The sequence below is a fragment of the Arachis stenosperma genome, chromosome 1 (assembly GCF_014773155.1).
Source record: "Arachis stenosperma cultivar V10309 chromosome 1, arast.V10309.gnm1.PFL2, whole genome shotgun sequence".
NCBI classification, from domain to species: Eukaryota; Viridiplantae; Streptophyta; class Magnoliopsida; order Fabales; family Fabaceae; genus Arachis; species Arachis stenosperma.
The window spans coordinates 22404282-22426523 of record NC_080377.1 but is presented as its reverse complement, the minus strand read 5'-3'; the positions used below and the strand labels follow the sequence as shown (position 1 = coordinate 22426523).

The 22242-nt window shown below is 33.5% G+C and overlaps 1 non-coding gene and 2 pseudogenes across 1 annotated transcript; 2 read left to right on the top strand and 1 right to left on the bottom strand.

The window, feature by feature from the left end:
• Window positions 1–506: 506 nt before the first annotated feature.
• On the bottom strand, window positions 507–578 carry TRNAM-CAU (transfer RNA methionine (anticodon CAU)). The gene has a single exon. It is a non-coding gene; the product is annotated as a tRNA-Met (tRNA).
• A 9427-nt stretch (window positions 579–10005) lies between these two features.
• On the top strand, window positions 10006–12952 carry LOC130982734 (chloride conductance regulatory protein ICln-like; annotated as a pseudogene).
• Window positions 12953–17473: 4521 nt separating this feature from the next.
• LOC130976426 (chloride conductance regulatory protein ICln-like) lies at window positions 17474–20434 on the top strand (annotated as a pseudogene).
• Window positions 20435–22242: the final 1808 nt, after the last annotated feature.

Sequence of the window (22242 nt, the reverse complement as noted above, 5' to 3'; positions counted from 1 at the left end):
GTTTTTTAAACAATTTTTTTTCAGAAAAATGCTACACATTTAAATCTTTTTATGAATCAAATTCAACTAAGTTAAATAATAAGACTGGAAATAACATTAGTCATAACGGATTTTATTATATTAGACTAAATTTATTAGACTTGATTAACAAAAAAGACTTAGATATATAGCATTAATTTTTTTTTTTTTTTTGGTTCATACTTAGCTAGTATTAATATTTAATAAGCATTACTGGCTAAGGGCAGCTCAAAAAAGGAAGCATAACTTCATTTTTGTACTGATATTTGTCTTTCAACTTTCAAATGTCGAAGGATTTGGGACTGAGACTTTTGGCCAATTTATATTGGATAAGAAAACAAAACAGTAGATCATGGGTTTGTTGGTTATATACTTCTCTTGTATATGGGTCCGTCTTCATCGCAGTTTCAAGTACAAGTTTGTTTCGTAGTGGTTACCAAACGCAAGAAGAGACCTTAAAAAAATTGAATCAGATTGGAAGCCACTCATATCAGAGCCAGGTTTCGATCCTGGGACCTGTGGGTTATGGGCCCACCACGCTTCCGCTGCGCCACTCTGATTTGTTGTTACAGAATTGAATACAAATTATATCTATTAAATACAGTATTATTATTCTTCCTTCAATTCAACCAAGCCCATAAAATTAGTCCAGAACTCAACATTAAATTTGGACCAAACTAAAAAACTAATATGGGCCCTTACACAGGCCTATGTATGTTCTCTTTTCAGTTTTCACTAAAAAAACAAATATATATTATTGAGGAGAACATGCCCCCCTTTAAGAAAAGTTGTGGGGTGGGAGGGTTTTGGAAGAGACAAAACGGACAGAAAATAAAAAGCATGAAAAAGAGGTACGAGTTACTGGCTTACTGGTAAATCATCATCATAATAATACCTAAAAAGAGTGTGTTATGATCAAAAGTTTGATGCTTACTTGAATGGATAGCATTTCGTCTTCCAGCATGTCATTTGATTCTATTTTTTTATTTTATAGATATATTAATTGCATTGGTAGCTATATATAGCTAGTTGACGTTTTCATTATTCTGTCTGCTTAACTTCTTGGTAAATCCTCTTTTAGCTTTCTCATTTGATCCAGCAGTTTCAATATATATAATAAATGGATAATATTTTACGAATAAACTCAATTTCAGCCAGGTGCCACACTGAGCTATTTGGGGCTGCTCACAGCTCACCACTAAAACAAGCAATCTTTTCATCGAAATTTAGCAAATTTTTAGGAAAAAGAAAAAAAACTAATTTATAATCGACTAACTACTTTAAAATAAGTTTTAAAGAAATAAGTGATTTTTTTGAATGAGTTTAGCAAATTTTGAAAAAAAAAAAAAGAGAAAAACTAATTTATATTTTGTTCTGGACAAGAATCAACATCATTATTAACATTTAACAAAAAATACTGTACTACGAGCTAACGACTATATTACGAGAAAAAAAACACCAAAACCGTTTTAAGTCGCCACATTATGGGATTAAAAGACGAATATTGAAGAGGAAAAAACAATCATTTGTACCCATGAACTTTACAAACGTTGACAAAAGTATCCATTAAAGAAGGAAACTAACGTTGTATCCATCAAAGATGGATTCCATACGACAAAAGTACCCAAATCCTAAATTTATGTTGACTTTTTAATAAAATTTCAGAATTACCTCCACCATTATCTTCAACCCTTTCTCTCTTCTTTCCCAAATCTCAAATACCTCCATTGCCTAAAAACCCTAATCTCAATACCTAAAAATCCCAAATTATGATGATCGGCGAAGGAGTGTCCACCGAAGAAGTTCTCGAGCTTGGGTTGTTGGTGATGGTGGTGGTGGTTGTTGTCACATTGTTATTGTTGTTGCATGAAATTTTCAATAGCAGGTTTTGGTTGATGTAGTTATTCTCCTTCTAATCTATGACGATAAAGAAAAATTAAAAAAAGAGTAATTTGTAATAATAATAGAGAAATTAAAAGAGAAAAGAAATTATTAAACCTTGATGAGTAGAAAGGTGATGATGATTGTTGAAGGGTTCTTGATAGATGGAAAAAGGAGGGAGGTTGAGAGTAGTAGCGGCATGAGTGGAAGGAGTGAGATCGAAGCAGTTTCCATCATCAGCAACAGTTACATCATCTTGTGCAGTGGGATTGAATAGCCCAAAACGAGTTTGATGATGATGAGTTGTAGTAATGTGTTGTTCTTGAGGAGAGAGAGAGAAACCCAACAAGTTCATTGAAGCCATAGAAGAAGAAGAAGAAGAAGAAGAAGAAGAAGAAGAAGAAGAAGAAGAAGAAGAAGAAGAAGAAGAAGAAGAAGAAGAAGAAGAAGAAGAAGAAGAAGAAGAAAGGTTAAATTGTTGAATAAAGAGAGAGTTGAAATTTGTTGAGAGGGGTATTGAGATTAGGGTTAGAAAAATGATAATTTGGGATTTTTAGGTATTGAGATTAGAGTTTTTAGGCAATGGGGGTGTTTGAGATTTGGAAAAGAATAGAGGAGGGGTTGAACATAATGGTGGGGGTAATTCTGAAATTTTATTAAAAAGTCAATATAAATTTAGGATTTGGGTACTTTTGTCGTACAGAATCCATCTTTGATGGATACAACATTAGTTTCCTTCTTTAATGGGTACTTTTGTCAGCGTTCGTAAAGTTCATGGGTACAAATGGTTATTTTTCCATTGAAGAGAGTAAAGGTCTAATAATGTCATATGAAAAAAACGGTATAAAGGGAAAGGAAAACTTAGAAGGTAGGCATCTATTCATTTTAGAGCCCGTTTGGGAAGTAGCAAAAGCTACTTTTTTTTTGTTGGATTATAAAAAGTCACAATTTGTGTGTTTGGCACAATTTAAAACAAACTTTTAACTTTTCGAAAAGTTAATTTACAGCTTTTTGAAAAAGTAAAAATATATGACTTCTCTACTTCTGGATAAGTCATTCTACCACTTCTTTAAAAAAAATTAATTTCAAAACAAAAAAAATCTACTTTCCTTATTGACTCTGGAAAAAATACTGACTCTTCACCACCATTTTCAGGCAAGGTCTGCTAGAAGCACTGGCCTTCCACCACCATCATTCTCACGTAATGTTCCAAACCTCACCATTTTCACGTAATAATTCATCTGATGGAAGTATTGATCCTCCACCACCATTTCCATTTTCAAACAATATTGCATCTGAATAACCTACTGCATATATTTCTTCTAAGTATTTTTTTATCATTTTATCACTCTATTTTTTATTATTAAATTTGTATTTAACTGTGGTATGAAATTTCAGTTTTAATTATATTTTTTTCACATGTGATTTTATAGCTTGATATTATTTTCATAGTTAATTATATCAAGTTCTTGACCTCAATAAAGGAAAAGGGAGTAAAAACAGCAACAAAATATACATTGACACACATTTTATATTTATTTTTTATTTTCACCTATCATATCATACACAATATTAGTGATTAGGTTATATAAAATCAACATTCAATATTGGAAAGTATTTGTTATCATTTTCTTCTGTAAAAAAAATTATTTTTTGATTTATTTATCCAAACGCTACAACTATAAAATAAGTACTTTTATAACTAAGAATCCAAATACAAAATAACTTATTTATAAGCTACTAATAATAAAAGTCTTTATGCTTTAAGCTCTTTTTCCAAAAGAACTTATTTAAGTTATTTACCCAAACTGGGCCTTAGCATCTAAAAAAACACTACTAACTTAACCGTCGGAGTGTCATCGTAGGTAGGCCTCCCGACCTAGATACAATATTATGCAAAATAGGATATCTAAAACTCATAAGCTTGTAACCTTAACTCAAGTACGAATATTTGGCCCTGTTTATGGGGATCCTACATAGTTATTTTCATGGCTGACCCTAAGTTGCAATCAGTTATCAACCCCAACATTCCTCACAAGGAGAAGCTCCATGAAAATGAGTATGAAACTGATCCCAACACTATAGAAGAACAACAAGTTACTCCTAGATTTGAACATCAACCAATCCAAGATGTTGAAGAGCGACATTTGGTAGGATTAGCAGAAAATTATCTGCATGCGATGTAAGAAATGTAACATCGCATGCAGGAGCTGGAGCATCGATTGGTGGAACGATCAATGTCGTGGCAATCTCGAACCCACGTCATACGAGAGATCAACGAGATAATCGTGGCAGAAGGTCGTTAGATTGTGACAATAGAAGCCATCAGGGGAGGTATCGATATCAATATCCTTCGCCCCAATAGGAGTATCCTCGACATAAAGAGGAACATTGTGGCCTTGGAAAAAGGGATAAAGTCGATTCTCGTTCCCCCAAGTCTAGAAGGAGGTGGACTTCACAAAGGAGTCAAAGTCTTAAAAGTCATAGGGATACTGAGGAGCACATTATTATGGGATAGACCCTATTCGCTTCACATATCCTTCAAGTCTAGTTACCAAAACACTTTGATAAACTGATATACTTGAAGTATGAAAGAAAGTTGGATCCTCAAGAGCATATAGATACGTTTGAAGCAAGGATAAATTTGGAAGGGGTTGGAGATGCTATTAGATGTAAGGCTTTTCCTGTTATACTATCTTGACCAGTCATGGCATGGTTCAACACTCTTTCTTCTGGCTCTATATCATCGTTTGGGATGTAAAGACAAAGTTCCTAGCACACTTTATGACTAGGAGAACTCAAGCTAAACTCCCAATCTCGTTACTCGGTGTAGAACAGTGAATGGGCGAAAGCGTACGACATTACTTGGATCAATTTAATAAGGCTCTATTAGAAGTCAACACATGAACTCCAGAGATTGTATGTTTGTGCCTTGTTGTTGGCTTACTAGAAGTGGATTTTTGGAGACACTTGACTTCCTGAGACGAGAAATTTATAGAAAAAATCCATTAGATTGCCTTGGAATATATGAAGGATAAAGACCTCTCAAAGGTGGTTGCGACCAAAAGGAAAAATCCTGCTCCATTACCTAACAAGGTTGGGACTCCGGGACAAGCTGCAACCTCAAAGCCGTCAACCTTGTGAGTAGAAAAGTTTTTAACATATACACTGTTAGTGGCCTCACTAACGAAAGTATATCAGCAGGTGTCTCACAGGGGTATCCTCCCTAAAGCAAGACAAATTCGACCAAGGGCCTCTTTGAATAAGTCACAATATTGTGACTATCATAAGTCCTATAGTCATTGAACTGAAGATTGCATCAATTTAAAGGATGCATTGGAACAAAAAGTTTAAGATCGGAAGCTCCTTAAGTTTTTGTGAGTATAAAACCTACTCATTTTTTGTGAGTATCAGTTTTTTTATATCCATCAAAGACTTTGCTTTGAACAAAAAAAAGAATGAAATATAAAATGAAATTAAAACGCTTGAAATAACACAAAGGTAAATGTTGAAAATATAGAAAAGTAAACAATTGCTTTCAACGAAGTCGAAAGACTTTGAAATTAAAATAACAATTCGAAATTTAAAGAAGAAAGGAAATAACTTTGCAAAAGAAAGATAAATAAACTGCAGGAAGAAAAATGACAGTAATTTGAAAAGAAATATAAAGACATGGAAGGAATCCTACTGAAAATAAACTCGTGGCAGACTAAAAAATTTGCTGAGATGTAAGTGTGCGAGAGTATTTTTTAAAAACGAATTCCAAATTTTTGTTTCTGCTAAGTCTCGTTAATTTATAAGCCAATCCAACCAGTCTTGTGCTGCCAAATGTCAATTTTGAAGTATATAAAAAATAACTATTCCTACTAAAGACAAAACTAAATAACTGTCCTTGTGCATTGCGCCATCAATTTTAACATGTTGTTTGTCAACTTTACTCTTCCACAAGCTATAGCAGACAAAAATTCCTCTATCAATACCTTCTTTTTAAGTTGACATATTTTATAATTCGACCAATAACATTTTGATTTATAAATTTTTTGACTATCAAATTCTTCAACTAACATAATTTTATTATTTCATGAACTATATTATATTTCTATTAATTTTGGATCAATTTTAATTGATTTTGGAAAAAAATTAATTTTTGAAAACAACTATTTTATATTTGGATAAGTTTATTTTTAAAAATTTAAATATTAAAAATATTTTTAATTTTATTTGAATAAAAATAAATTTTTAATTAAATTACATGAAAAGACATGTAAAAGTAGTCCTCGGTTCTAATTAATATTTTGTCTTCGTTTTGCTTATTTTTCACTTGCTTTTATGAGTTTGTAAAATATTACTCATATTCTTTGTTATGAGAAATGTAATAAATATGTAAAAAAGTATATAATAGTTTTTATTCCAAATAAAAAAAATTTAAAAAACATAATTCACATTATATATTAAGTCTATTATCCATAACTTAAATAAAATTTGCATCATTTCAATTCTTAAAAAAAAATTAAATTATATTTATAAATTTACAAAGACATTATATTTTTATTGCAATTATACATAATTAAAAAAAAATACTTATCATTACAATTGTGAATGAAATAGAAAAAAAAATAGAATTAAAAGTAAAAATTGAGCACTACAACTAACCAAGTAAAATATTTAACCAAGTTCAACTAAATTGTTATATTTATTTTCTACATTACGCGCACTCTTCTTCTTCCAACTCCTCCCACCCGTGATGCTTTTATCTTACTCCTTCTTTTTTCTCATATTTCTCTTTCATTATCGTCGTCATCATTACAAGCAAACTTAGTTCAAAAACAAACATACAAATTAGATTCAATAATCCACAAAAATATATGCATGTAAATTTTAAATCCAGAAAAGTCATCAATATGACTTAAATGACACCAGAAGTACTATAATTATGTTACATGAACTAATTATACCAAATCCAAGTAAATGAGACCAAGTGCACCTTATTTAAATCCATAATGCATCGAAATTACTTAATGTTGATGACACACAAACAAACTCAGTTCAAAACAAGTACAGATCAAATGCATCTTATTTAAATCCAAAATGCACTGAAATTACTTAATAATGACGATACACAAATAAACTTAGTTCAAAATAAGCACACAAACAACACTCAATCAATCACAAAAACACATGCATATAAGTTTTAAATCCAAAAAAGTAATCAATATGTTGCTCATAATTCTTGTTTTACCCTATTAACAAGAATTTGTATCACGGTTAAAAAATTTCGGGCTTAAAATTGAAAATTTTCTGTGTAACAGTTAAAAAAATTTGGTGTTATTTCCTGATAAATTTTGAATATCTCAAAACTCCTCCTCCTCCTCCTCCTTCTTCTTCGTCATTATCATCTTTTTCTTCTTTTTTTTTGTTTATCTTCTCGTTCTTGTTATATCTTCTTATACTTTTTTTTTGTTTTACTCTCTTAACAAAAATAAAAATAAAAAAAGAAATACATAATACTGCAAAATTACTAGAAAAAAGAGAAAAAAAAGAAAAGTGTAGCAATAACAAAACGACGATGGCGAAGAAATTGGCAAAGAAGAAGGAGGAGACGAAGAAGGAACGTAGGATACGAATGTTCATGTGTTAGTGAGAATAGTTGGAACGTATATTCACCATGGTTCTGAAAAGTGAAAACCGGATTGGACTGGCTGGTCGAACCAATCCAACTGTAAACCGACAGTTTAACGGTTTGGTTTATTGTCTAAAACCGATCAACTAAAAATCGGATGTGAGCCGTTGAACCGGCCAGGAACTGGTCGGTCGAACCGAAACCAGAACCGTTCGGTTTCGGTAACACGACGCCGTTTCATTAAAAAATAGAGAGAGATGCCAACCCCCAGCCTTGTGCCCCCCAACCCCAACCCCTTCCTTCAGAAATCAGATTTCACTTTCAGAGAGCAACAACAACGAACTGCTGCCCGCAACCCTAGCCTCCACCGCCGCCTTGTGTCTCTATTGCCGCCACGACGTCCGTCGCACCGACCCCTATTCACTCTCAGACTCACCAGTCGCAGGCACGCTGTTTCTTCCTCGAGTGTCCGTCGTCTTCGTCTTCTCATTGTCATGCTAGCCGTCGTCTTCGTCTGCTGACTCTGCTCGCCATCGTGCTCGCCGTCTCAGACCAAAGGTCAGTGCTCACTGTCACATGATCTTCATTCTTTTTAATGCTCTGTTCGGAAATCAAATCACAGTGATTGATTATTGAATGTTTTGTGATTTTATTGAAGAAAAACCCTTTCCCATTTCAATCTCCTTCCTTCGAGTTCAGAGAGCAGAAGCTCAACGAAGAAAAAAACCCTTCTCCATTCCAATCTTGTCGTCGTCTGTCGGAGTGAGAGACTGCTGTTGCCGCCTCCATTGCACTCAAGAACTTCCGTCTTCGTGCTATCAGTGTTCACTACTTCGCTCCATTCCAATCTAGTGCTTGCTTGTTATTCGTGTTTCTTTTATTGTCTGTTCAGAAATCAAACCCTCTTCGTGCTTGTTCTTCGATGGTCAGTGATAGTCTTTTTTTAATGCTCACTGCTGGTGTTTTGTGCTTTCATTGATTGATGATTATTGATTAAGTAATGTGTTACTATTTTTTTTACTCTGTGCTTCAGTTAATTGGATGCTCTGTCAGTGCTTAATGCTTGTTCTTGGTTGATTGACTTTGCTCACTACTCTAGCTTGTTCTGGCCTGTTCTTGACTGATTAATCATGTTACTAGCTTATTGATTGATGATAAATTAATACTAATAAATTGATTACTGGCTTGTTCTTGCTGGTTCTTACTTTTTTTTCTGTTGTTAAATTTTGTTAAATTTTCTTGATTTTGTTGTTAATTATTGTGCTGAGCTTGTTAAAATTTGGTTGAAAATTTTGTTAATTTTTGTTATTTGTGTTAACATTGTGAAAACTATATTAAAAATTTGATGGTGCATCTTTTAGGTATCTTTTACCATTATCTAAAAACACATTTGATTGGATGCTTGGAAAACATTTAATACTATCAATTTATTAACTATTAAACAAACATGTTTTATAATTCTATAGACTATAATATAGCAATAAACATGTTCTATAATTTTCATTGTGTTGATGATTTATTGATTGTTTTTTATTGTGTTGATGAGAGTTATTCTATAATTTATTTATTATTTTATTTTAAAATGATTTTTTTGGTTGGATCACAGTTAGACTGATTGAACCAATAAACCAGTGAATAGAGCAATTTGATGATCGGTCCGGTTTTCAGAACCTTGATATTCACGTTTTTACTAACAAAATTGATTTTTAATGAGTTTGGACTAATTTAATTAGACTTGGTTACCAAAAAATTTAAATGTATAACAAAACTACTAAAGTAAAACTCATAATTGACCATAATTCCGTTTGGAAGGAGAATCATCTAATTCTAAAACTAGAATTCAATCATTCAACTGGTTAAGAACCAGTCGGTTGAACCAAATAAAACCTTATCGGTTATGCCAAAACGCAAAAAACAACATCGTTTTAGGGTTTAGATTAAAAGTAAAAAAAAAAAACTAAAACCCTAAATCCCGAGGATTCCTGTTCTGTGAATCTCCAGTTCTCCACATCTCCTCCATCCTCCTCCAGCGACACCTGCCCGCCGTTCCGCTCTTCTTCAGCCCCAACCGTCACCATTCTTCCGGACCCCTCAGCTTGAAGGTTTGATTCAACTCCAGTCTGCTGAGCTTTGCCGTTGCTGTCGCCTTCACATGGTGCTCGCCAGCCGTCACCTCCTCTCTTCTTTTCTGCTGCTCCTCTCTGTTCTCCGCTGCTCTCCCCTTGCCTCCCACTCTGCTTCGCTGCCTATCCTATTCTTGCTTTAAGTATGCCCTTTTTTTAATTATAAATTTACTTCTTTTGTATAAATTTATATTTCTGTGTTTGTGTGTGTGTGTGTGTGTGTGTGTGTGTGTGATTCCTGAAATTGTATTCTGATTCTGTTAACCAAAGGTGAGCTTGAGCTGACATAACCATGTGCAACCGTAATAGCTAAGCTGAAGTTCGTTGTAAAAGTCAATAGATATTCGTAGAATCGGTGATAAAATGGGTTTAAGGTTGAGAAACTTCACTGAGAGAAATAATAATGGACAACCTGTCCTGGACACTGAGAATGGGGAGGAACTCATGCACATGCAGCATGGTGTGGACCTTGTGCTTGCCAACCTCCCTCCCATCTCCTCTGGCACACTCTATATTACTACCAAGTAACTAAATCACTTGTTATTTTCCATAGCTCTTTCCTTCCTTTTACAGTTACATACTCAATTTTACTAAACATCACAATCTGGTGACTCTGTTTATTGCGGGCAAGTGATATGGCTCAGCGATGTAGACAACACCAAGGGATATGCTGTTAATTTTTTGTCTATTTCCCTCCATGCCATCTCAAGAGACCCAGATGCCTACCCCCATCCTTGTTTATACACCCAGGTATCACCTATCATTTCTTAATTAATGTGTTACAGTTTAGTCGTTTTGTTATTTTCAAATCTCTGACTAGTAGGGCGCTTCCTGAAGATTGACAATAATGCTGAAGAGGATGGTTCTGAAAACTCCGACTCTTAATCCAGTGACATACAGGATTTATCCAGAATCACAGAGATGAGACTTATTCCCTCTGATCCTACTCAACGTATGTTGCCAATTTACACTTTGGTACTTTTCTTGTTGATAGATTATTAGTTTGTTACTCCGGGGTTTGCTTATATGTATTTTTTGCAGTGGATACTTTGTTTCAAGTATTCTGTGAGTGTGTAGAGCTTAATCCAGAACCAAATGATGGTTATCGCTAACCTTCCATACTGTTATTAATACTCTATTTTTACTTTTTACTCCTTTCTAAGTTGTTTGTGCTGATATTGTTCTTTTAGAGGAAGGAGAAGAGCATGATTGGGTTTTCAGTGCTGATCAGATGGAAGGGAAAGAGGAAGGTATAATGCGGGGCTTTTTACCTTGTTTGTTAAAATTTGGAAAGGTTTGATCCCGTAGATTGTTCTAGTTGTTACGTTGCTAAAGATCTTCATTTTTTCCCAGAGGAAGAAGGTTATATCTCTCATAATCCAGCGAACTGTCTTGGTCAGTCAAATGGACATCATGATCTAGCTCGTACAGTACTTGAGGTTGGTTGCTCTTCCTCGTAGTTCCCTATCCACTTTTGTTTGTGTAGTCTCATATTCTGACATATAATCCTGCAACTTCTCGTGTGATTAAGTTTTTGCAAATTCAGTTATGGATACTTTAAATCACTATTTTATGTCTAACCTTCAAAGTTTCTGTAAATTCAGTTATGGATACTTTAGGTTATTTGTTAATTGTGCTTTCCCTTTCATTTTGGTGGTTGTTTTTATTTTTCTTTTTATATGGTGTTATGCTTGAGTCTTGATCTACCGAGTCTCTTGAATCAAATAATTATCATTTGCTTTCTGTTTTAACACATTCAAACTAGAATTTCATTCTTTTCTTACCTAAAATCCTTTAGAGTGTTGTTTGGATAGAGTATTTCAAAATTTTTGAAGAATTTAAAATATTGTGCAACTAAATTGATGTAATTCTAGAATGTCTTATTTGTGCAACAACAAAAGATGACATATATGTATCAAGTTTGGGAACAAATTTGTTGTCAATCAAGTTTTAAAGGAAGAGATAATGGAAGAATTTTGAGAATTTCCTCTCATATGGGGTATTTTAATTTCTTTATTTAAACTAAACAAAATTACTCTATAAGATACTTTTGTAAGTTGTAAAATTCTTTCTATTAATATCCAAACAGCATTTTCAATGAAAGGATTTAAAAGCCTCTTAGAAAATACATTTCGTCCTCCAAATACTTTATTCGAAGACACTCTTAGTTCAGCATTGTGGGTTATTGAATGGTCTGTGATATAGGGAGAGGCTAGGTCAGGAGGGAAGACGTCAGATGTGTTTAAATTGTGTAAATGCTTGTTGCTATTGCAAACATCATGAACCTTGTTTTGTTTTGTTTTCTTACTTTTTTTAGTATTTAGAACAAATTAGGTTACTATATACTATTTGGATCAAGTACCATTTTCTGAATTCTGATTAAAGGAGAACCTTAGGCATGACCCTGAATATTAATGTAAAATACATTGCATTTTATGATAATCTATTAAATATTAAGGACTTTGGCAAAATTTTTTTGTTTTTTTCTCCTCTACTTTATTTTTTTGGTAGGCTTGAGAGACTAAGCTAGATATGGATGTGAAAAAATTGTTGACAGTTGTTATAAGAACAAGATAGCCACTCATTTCATTTGGTCTTTATTCTACTTGTTTAAGGGGCTGGCTATTTATTGTGTAGTACCTTCACTGCATCTAGTGTATAAAGTTTTCCAACTGATTTTACTTCCCATTCTCTAAAGAATTTTTTACTAATAACTGGCTTGTGCTTCGAAGGGGTAGACGATCAATCTTTGTTGCAAAAATTTTGATAAGTACAATTTTCTGATATTTAAATGATGAATGCTATTTTATGGAATTTCATTCTATTGACACTTTCAAGTTCATGGTAACCTAATTTCTATATTCAAATATTGGAATATAGAATTTTGTTATTATTTTGAAAATTTGAAGCAAAAATGATTACACTGAGACAATTTATTAACTGGTTGAGGGCATATTTTTTTATTGTGTATTGATGTGAATAAACATAATGCTGGTTTGTAATGTGTTTCTCTGTACCGGAATCCTTATCTATTCTCATGACTTGTGAGGCTTTAATGCTTCATATTGATGATTTTGTATTTGCTTATCTCCGAAGTAACTGGTAGAGGGGCCGGGGAGGAAAGAGGGGTGGTTATGGCGAATTGTCGATCTGTAATATAAGAAACCCATGTTCAGTATGAGATTTTAAATTGGTTTCAAAATTATCTCTTATTTATATTAAGTTTGATTGATTGCAGCTTCATATCAACGATCAGCATTTTGAGGATGCAGAAGAGATGGAGCATGATGAGGATGGCACCCATAATTGAGTGGCTGTGTTTAGCCGAACATAGCATATGAATTGTTGGTTATGTTATGTAAATTAGTATGAAAATCTGATTAGGGGGTTATATACTGTTGATAATTGATGGACAGGACAATTATGCGCGACTATTGAATTTTGTTTCATGTTTAGAATGATGAAAGTGCTTTGAAAGTGTTAGTAGGTAACAATATTAAGCCCCCTAGTTTTATTTTAAACCACTAAAGAATAGGTGAGTCGTGAGTAGATTTGTGCTAAGTCGTGACTGATGATTAGTTTAATATAAATGATTTCCTTAAAGCTTTAAAGTTTAAATTTATAGATTTACGCCAGTATTTTGTCCATAATGATATTCGAAATTATGTTTTTTTAAAATAAATTATATGTTAATATTTAATATTTATTATGAAATAAAAATTTTTAATAATATTTAATGTTTTAATAATAAATATTAAATATTTTATCAAATTAGAAGAGGATCAAGACCAAAAATTTACCGAAAACTCTTACAAACACGGAACTTTTAAAATTTTATTAAAAAAATTAAAATTTAATCTTAATAAAAACTCATTTTTTCTAAAATTTAATCTTCTTCCTTTATATTGGCTTCCTCGAGGAGAAATTGAATAGCTATCATAATCTCTTCCAAAATCGTATTTCTTCTTATTTTTTTTTTGGACTATATCCCCTATCCCCTATGATACATATTAATTCCTTCCTAAACCCATGACTTATCGAATATAGGCATCAAAATAAATATTTTATAAGAAATGAAAGAAAGTTGATAATTTTATTATGGGTTTATGTATCTTGTATCCTTAAGGCATGTTAAAATTTATAAATTAAGAAAGTTTTCATCGAAAATATAAAAAAATTTAGTTTTTAATGTATTTATTTTGTATTCATTAAATAAAAACATTTAAAAATTTGGCTCAAAAATTTTAATATGAGAAGGAGAGTGGTGATTTGGCCAAAAATAAAAAAATATTGTGTTTTACTCAATGGTGGACGTCTGGGGTGCATGATCAATACGCAGGGAGCATGTTGACCGCTACAAGTGGGGGCGAGATGACGTGGCACAGCTTGAGTGGTACACGAGGTATCACATGGCGGAACTTGAGTGTTACACGAAAGCATCACGCGGGGACGTGCTGACGCAGCACGTGGGAGAGTGATGATGACGTGACGGAGCTTGATTGGTACACGGTGGCATCACGTGGGGGCATGATGACGTGGCAGCAGCACGTGGGGGCGTGCTGAGTCAGCACGCAGGGGCGTCCTAACACGTGGCAACGCGTGATTGGCCTGAGGCAATCAAAACGTGGGGCGTGGTGAATGCTACTCTTTATAGAAGGCAGTGCTCGGATCCATTTTTATTCTGAGGAAGTGTGAGTGTTCTTTGAGTATGTTTCTGGTGTAATGGAGGGTACCGCAAACTTGGTAGTGTATCGCGATGGTGAGATAATACGTAATACTCATGAGGGAGTGAGGTTTGTGTGCCAGAATCCATTTTCGTTTGTGGTTCCATGCACCATGACGTTTATGGAATTTTAGAACGGTCTCTGTCAAAACACGGAGAACAGTACGTTAATGAGAGTGAGCAGAATTCTGTACCAAAATTATGTTGTAGTTTTTGGTGGTCTAATACAGTTTGATACCATGCTAATCACTGACGAAGTGACTATGCATAATATGTTTCAAATTCACCGGCAGACTCAGAGGCTCTCCATCAATGGGTAAGCCGAATATATGTGCGACATCTTCCAATGTCACTGTAACCTCACCCACCGGCAACACAAAAGTGTGAGTCTTCGGCCTCCACCTTTCAACCAGAGCAGCTAACAACGGGTGAAATCCTCTTATCATCCCAATAATAGATACGTGGTAGAATCCCGTGACGCGTAAGTAGTTTTCGACCCTCGGGTTTCAACTCTCTGGCGGATCCAGTTTACGCACCAACAAATTTTTGTTAGGCTGCATCAACAAAATATATTTGTTATATTAGTTATAAATATTCATTTATTAATAAACAAATATTAACATATCTATTTGTACGTGATCACTTTATTTAATAATATTATTTACATATTTATTTATTTTAATATTTTATGTGTTAAAATAATTAACGTGCAGTGCATTACCAGTACCATAGTTAATAATTTTTTAATTATTTTTTTTCGTGCATCAAAAGCATATATTTCTCTAATATTATTAATAACAACGTATATATTTTTCTAATATTTATTTATTACTTTAACATTTATATATTAAAATTTTGAATATGTTCAACATACATATTTATTTATTTTACAGAATATATATTTTGTTTTACTATAGTATTATTTTTATATTTTTATCGTAAAAAATATATTTTTTTTTTAAATTTTTAGTATATTGTATAGTATAATGTATATTTTATTTTAGTATTTTTATAACATAAAATTAATTTAAAATTAACAAAAAAATTATATTTTAACATGTTAAATAACAAAAAATAACAGAAATTTAAATACACAATAAAAATATCATTTAACAACTTACATAAATTGGATGATCCAAATAATTTATAATATGTTCCTCCAAAGCATTATACTTACGAACCATTTTTTAAAATAAATACAAAATAATATTTTTTTTCTGCCTATTTTCCCACCCTTTTTCCTTGTGGAGCAGCAACACCCTTCCCCTCTTAGTTGAATCGCAACCCCCTTCCTCTCTGTTTCTGGTGTAATGCACTAATGCTTTTCTTCTCTCTCACTAACACACTTTGTATACATTACAGTTTGGGGGAGGCTCTTTATATAGAGCAACTTAGGCCACGCTTGCTATTTACCGAGGTGAGACCTGTCCCTTGCATGGCAGCAACTGCAACACGCCTCCCTGTGGTGCAGGCACATCGGAACTCCGCGACGCTAGCTCCACCACGCCCTTGCGTGGTGTCAGATCCTTGCATGCGCGCCGCATCACCACGCTCCCGGTGTGCTGCTGGGGTGCTGACACGCAGCTGAGGAGCAGGAGCACCACGCCTCCTGCGTGTTGACTGGAAGCTCCACCGTTCGGTAAATCACCCCATCCTCCAATATCCACCTAAAACACCAACTTCTTTCTCATAACAAAAATAATTTCTAAAAAAATTTTCATTAATAATAAGCTTATTATGTGTTCTTAGAACACATGTGACACATATTAGCTAAACCCTTTTATTATTATTGAGCACAATCTCACAAATATGATTTTAAAAGTGTTTGCTTGAAACAACAAATCAAAGATATAATTGAAGAAATAATAGATGTTAGAAATAAGAACAAAATGCAAAAAAAAAAAAAGAGTAGTTGGAGAACAGATGAACTAATTGAGGAACAAATTTAAAGAAATTGCAAGAGAAACTGAAAATAAAGTGCATATGTCTAAAAATAACAGATACAATATATACAAAAATCGATTCAATTCACACCAACACTTACAGATACAATGTATACAACAATCGATATCTCAAGAGAAAAAATAAGGTGTTTGTTATAGTGCTAAAAAATTAATACCTAATAATTAAAAATTGTTAAATAATTAATATTTATTTAAAAATATAAAAATTAATAAATTTTAAATATTTAAAATATATTATAAAAAATAAATTAGACATGAATTAGACACTAAATAAAAAACACTATATATAAAATTGGTCAAAAAACAATAGAATTTTAGTTCCATTACCTTTATTGATCTTCGTAGCTTAAGTTTATTATAAAATAGAAAAGAACTTGGTTACCAAAAAATTGATTTTTAATGAGTTTGGACTAATTTAATTAGACTTGGTTACCAAAAAATTTAAATTTATAACAAAACTACTAAAGTAAAACTCATAATTGACCATAATTCAGTTTGGAAGGAGAATCATCTAATTCTAAAACTAGAATTCAATCATTCAACTGGCTAAGAACCAGTCGGTTGAACAAAATAAAACCTTATCGGTTTTGCCAAAACGCAAAAAACAACATCGTTTTAGGGTTTAGATTAAAAGTAAAAAAAAAAACTAAAACCCTAAATCCCGAGGATTCCTGTTCTGTGAATCTCCAGTTCTCCACATCTCCTCCATCCTCCTCCAGCGACACCTGCCCGCCGTTTCGCTCTTCTTCAGCCCCAACCGTCACCATTCTTCCGGACCCCTCAGCGTGAAGGTTTGATTCAACTCCAGTCTGCTGAGCTTTGCCGTTGTTGTCGCCTTCACATGGTGCTCGCCAGCCGTCACCTCCTCTCTTCTTTTCTGCTGCTCCTCTCTGTTCTCCGTTGCTCTCCCCTTACCTCCCACTCTGCTTCGTTGCCTCTCCTGTTCTTGCTTTAAGTATGCCCTTTTTTTAATTATAAATTTACTTCTTTTGTATAAATTTATATTTCTGTGTGTGTGTGTGATTCCTGAAATTGTATTCTGATTCTGTTAACCAAAGGTGAGCTTGAGCTGACATAACCATGTACAACCGTAATAGCTAAGCTGAAGTTCGTTGTAAGAGTCAATAGATATTCGTAGAATCGGTGATAAAATGGGTTTAGGGTTGAGAAACTTCACTGAGAGAAACAATAATGGACAACCTGTCCTGGACACTGAGAATGGGGAGGAACTCATGCACATGCAGCGTGGTGTGGACCTTGTGCTTGCCAACCTCCCTCCCATCTCCTCCGGCACACTCTATATTACTACCAAGTAACTAAATCACATGTTATTTTCCATAGCTCTTTCCTTCCTTTTACAGTTACATACTCAATTTTACTAAACATCACAATCTGGTGACTCTGTTTATTGCGGGCAAGTGATATGGCTCAGCGATGTAGACAACACCAAGGGATATGCTGTTGATTTTTTGTCTATTTCCCTCCATGCCGTCTCAAGAGACCCAGATGCCTACCCCCATCCTTGTTTATACACCCAGGTATCACCTATCATTTCTTAATTAATGTGTTACAGTTTAGTCGTTTTATTATTTTCAAATCTCTGACTAGTAGGGCGCTTCCTGAAGATTGACAATAATGCTGAAGAGGATGGTTCTGAAAACTCCGACTCTTAATCCAGTGACATACAGGATTTATCCAGAATCACAGAGATGAGACTTATTCCCTCTGATCCTACTCAACGTATGTTGCCAATTTACACTTTGGTACTTTTCTTGTTGATAGATTATTAGTTTGTTACTCCGGGGTTTGCTTATATGTATTTTTTGCAGTGGATACTTTGTTTCAAGTATTCTGTGAGTGTGTAGAGCTTAATCCAGAACCAAATGATGGTTATCGCTAACCTTCCATACTGTTATTAATACTCTATTTTTACTTTTTACTCCTTTCTGAGTTGTTTTTGCTGATATTGTTCTTTTAGAGGAAGGAGAAGAGCATGATTGGGTTTTCAGTGCTGATCAGATGGAAGGGAAAGAGGAAGGTATAATGCGGGGCTTTTTACCTTGTTTGTTAAAATTTGGAAAGGTTTGATCCCGTAGATTGTTCTAGTTGTTACGTTGCTAAAGATCTTCATTTTTTCCCAGAGGAAGAAGGTTATATCTCTCATAATCCAGCGAACTGTCTTGGTCAGTCAAATGGACATCATGATCTAGCTCGTACAGTACTTGAGGTTGGTTGCTCTTCCTCGTAGTTCCCTATCCACTTTTGTTTGTGTAGTCTCATATTCTGACATATAATCCTGCAACTTCTCGTGTGATTAAGTTTCTGCAAATTCAGTTATGGATACTTTAAAGTTGTTTATCACTATTTTATGTCTAACCTTCAAAGTTTCTGTAAATTCAGTTATGGATACTTTAGGTTATTTGTTAATTGTGCTTTCCCTTTCATTTTGGTGGTTGTTTTTATTTTTCTTTTTATATGGTGTTATGCTTGAGTCTTGATCTACCGAGTCTCTTGAATCAAATAATTATCATTTGCTTTCTGTTTTAACACATTCAAACTAGAATTTCATTCTTTTCTTACCTAAAATCCTTTAGAGTGTTGTTTGGATAGAGTATTTCAAAATTTTTGAAGAATTTAAAATATTGTGCAACTAAATTGATGTAATTCTAGAATGTCTTATTTGTGCAACAACAAAAGATGATATATATGTATCAAGTTTGGGAACAAATTTGTTGTCAATCAAGTTTTAAAGGAAGAGATAATGGAAGAATTTTGAGAATTTTCTCTCTTATGGGGTATTTTAATTTCTTTATTTAAACTAAACAAAATTACTCTATAAGATACTTTTGTAAGTTGTAAAATTCTTTCTATTAATATCCAAACAGCATTTCCAATGAAAGGATTTAAAAGCCTCTTAGAAAATACATTTCGTCCTCCAAATGCTTTATTCGAAGACACTCTTAGTTCAGCATTGTGGGTTATTGAATGGTCTGTGATATAGGGAGAGGCTAGGTCAGGAGGGAAGACGTCAGATGTTTTTAAATTGTGTAAATACTTGTTGCTATTGCAAACATCATGAACCTTGTTTTGTTTTGTTTTCTTACTTTTTTTAGTATCTAGAACAAATTAGGTTACTATATACTATTTGGATCAAGTACCATTTTCTGAATTCTGATTAAAGGAGAACCTTAGGCATGACCCTGAATATTAATGTAAAATACATTGCATTTTATGATAATCTATTAAATATTAAGGACTTTGGCAAAATTTTTTTGTTTTTTTCTCCTCTACTTTGTTTTTTTGGTAGGCTTGAGAGACTAAGCTAGATATGGATGTGAAAAAATTGTTGGCAGTTGTTATAAGAACAAGATAGCCACTCATTTCATTTGGTCTTTATTCTACTTGTTTAAGGGGCTGGCTATTTATTGTGTAGTACCTTTACTGTATCTAGTGTATAAAGTTTTCCAACTGATTTTACTTCCCATTCTCTAAAGAATTTTTTACTAATAACTGGCTTGTGCTTCGGAGGGGTAGACGATCAATCTTTGTTGCAAAAATTTTGATAAGTACAATTTTCTGATATTTAAATGATGAATGCTATTTTATGGAATTTCATTCTATTGACACTTTCAAGTTCATGGTAACCTAATTTCTAAATTCAAATATTGGAATATAGAATTTTGTTATTATTTTGAAAATTTGAAGCAAAAATGATTACACTGAGACAATTTATTAACTGGTTGAGGGCATATTTTTTATTGTGTATTGATGTGAATAAACATAATGCTGGTTTGTAATGTGTTTCTCTGTACCGGAATCCTTATCTATTCTCATGACTTGTGAGGCTTTAATGCTTCATATTGATGATTTTGTATTTTCTTATCTCCGAAGTAACTGGTAGAGGGGCCGGGGAGGAAAGAGGAGTGGTTATGGCGAATTGTCGATCTGTTATATAAGAAACCCATGTTCAGTATGAGATTTTAAATTGGTTTCAAAATTATCTCCTATTTATATTAAGTTTGATTGATTGCAGCTTCATATCAACGATCAGCATTTTGAGGATGCAGAAGAGATGGAGCATGATGAGGTTGGCACCCATAATTGAGTGGCTGTGTTTAGCCGAACATAGCATATGAACTGTTGGTTATGTTATGTAAATTAGTATAAAAATCTGATTAGGGGGTTATATACTGTTGATAATTGATGGACAGGACAATTATGCGCGACTATTGAATTTTGTTTCATGTTTAGAATGATGAAAGTGCTTTGAAAGTGTTAGCAGGTAACAATATTAAGCCCCCTAGTTTTATTTTAAACCACTAAAGAATAGGTGAGTCGTGAGTAGATTTGTGCTAAGTCGTGACTGATGATTAGTTTAATATAAATAATTTCCTTAAAGCTTTAAAGTTTAAATTTATAGATTTACGCCAGTATTTTATCCATAATAATATTCGAAATTATGTTTTTTTAAAATAAATTATATGTTAATATTTAATATTTATTATGAAATAAAAAATTTTAATAATATTTAATGTTTTTATAATAAATATTAAATATTTTATCAAATTAGAAGAGGATCAAGACCAAAAATTTACCGAAAACTCTTACAAACACGAAACTTTTAAAATTTTATTAAAAAAATTAAAATTTAATCTTAATAAAAGCTCATTTTTTCTAAAATTTAATCTTCTTCCTTTATATTGGCTTCCTCGAGGAGAAATTGAATAGCTATCATAATCTCTTCCAAAATCGTATTTCTTCTTATTTTTTTTTTTTGGACTATATCCCCTATCCCCTATGATACATATTAATTCCTTCCTAAACCCATGACTTATCGAATATAGGCATCAAAATAAATATTTTATAAGAAATGAAAGGAAGTTGATAATTTTATTATGGGTTTATGTATCTTGTATCCTTAAGGCATGTTAAAATTTATAAATTAAGAAAGTTTTCATCGAAAATATAAAAAATTTTAGTTTTTAATGTATTTATTTTGTATTCATTAAATAAAAACATTTAAAAATTTGGCTCAAAAATTTTAATATGAGAAGGAGAGTGGTGATTTGGCTAAAAATAAAAAAATATTGTGTTTTACTCAATGGTGGACGTCTGGGGTGCATGATCAACACGCAGGGAGCATGTTGACTGCTACAAGTGGGGGCGAGATGACATGGCACAGCTTGAGTGGTACACGGGGTATCACATGGCGGAACTTGAGTGTTACACGAAAGCATCACGCGGGGACGTGCTGACGCAGCACGTGGGGGAGTGATGATGACGTGACGGAGCTTGATTGGTACACGGTGGCATCACGTGGGGGCATGATGACGTGGCAGCAGCACGTGGGGGCGTGCTGAGTCAGCACGCAGCGGCGTCCTAACACGTGGCAACGCGTGATTGGCCTGAGGCAATCAGAACGTGGGGCGTGGTGAATGCTACTCTCTATAAAAGGCAGTGCTCGGATCCATTTTTATTCTGAGGAAGTGTGAGTGTTCTTTGAGTATGTTTCTGGTGTAATGGAGGGTACCGCAAACTTGGTAGTGTATCGCGATGGTGAGATAATACGTAATACTCATGAGGGAGTGAGGTTTGTGTGCCAAAATCCATTTTCGTTTGTGGTTCCATGCACCATGACGTTTATGGAATTTTAGAACGGTCTCTGTCAAAACACGGAGAACAGTACGTTAATGAGAGTGAGCAGAATTCTGTACCGAAATTCTGTTGTAGTTTTTGGTGGTCTAATACAGTTTGATACCATGCTAATCACTGACGAAGTGACTATGCATAATATGTTTCAAATTCACCGGCAGACTCAGAGGCTCTCCATCAATGGGTAAGCCGAATATATGTGCGACATCTTCCAATGTCACTGTAACCTCACCCACCGGCAACACAAAAGTGTGAGTCTTC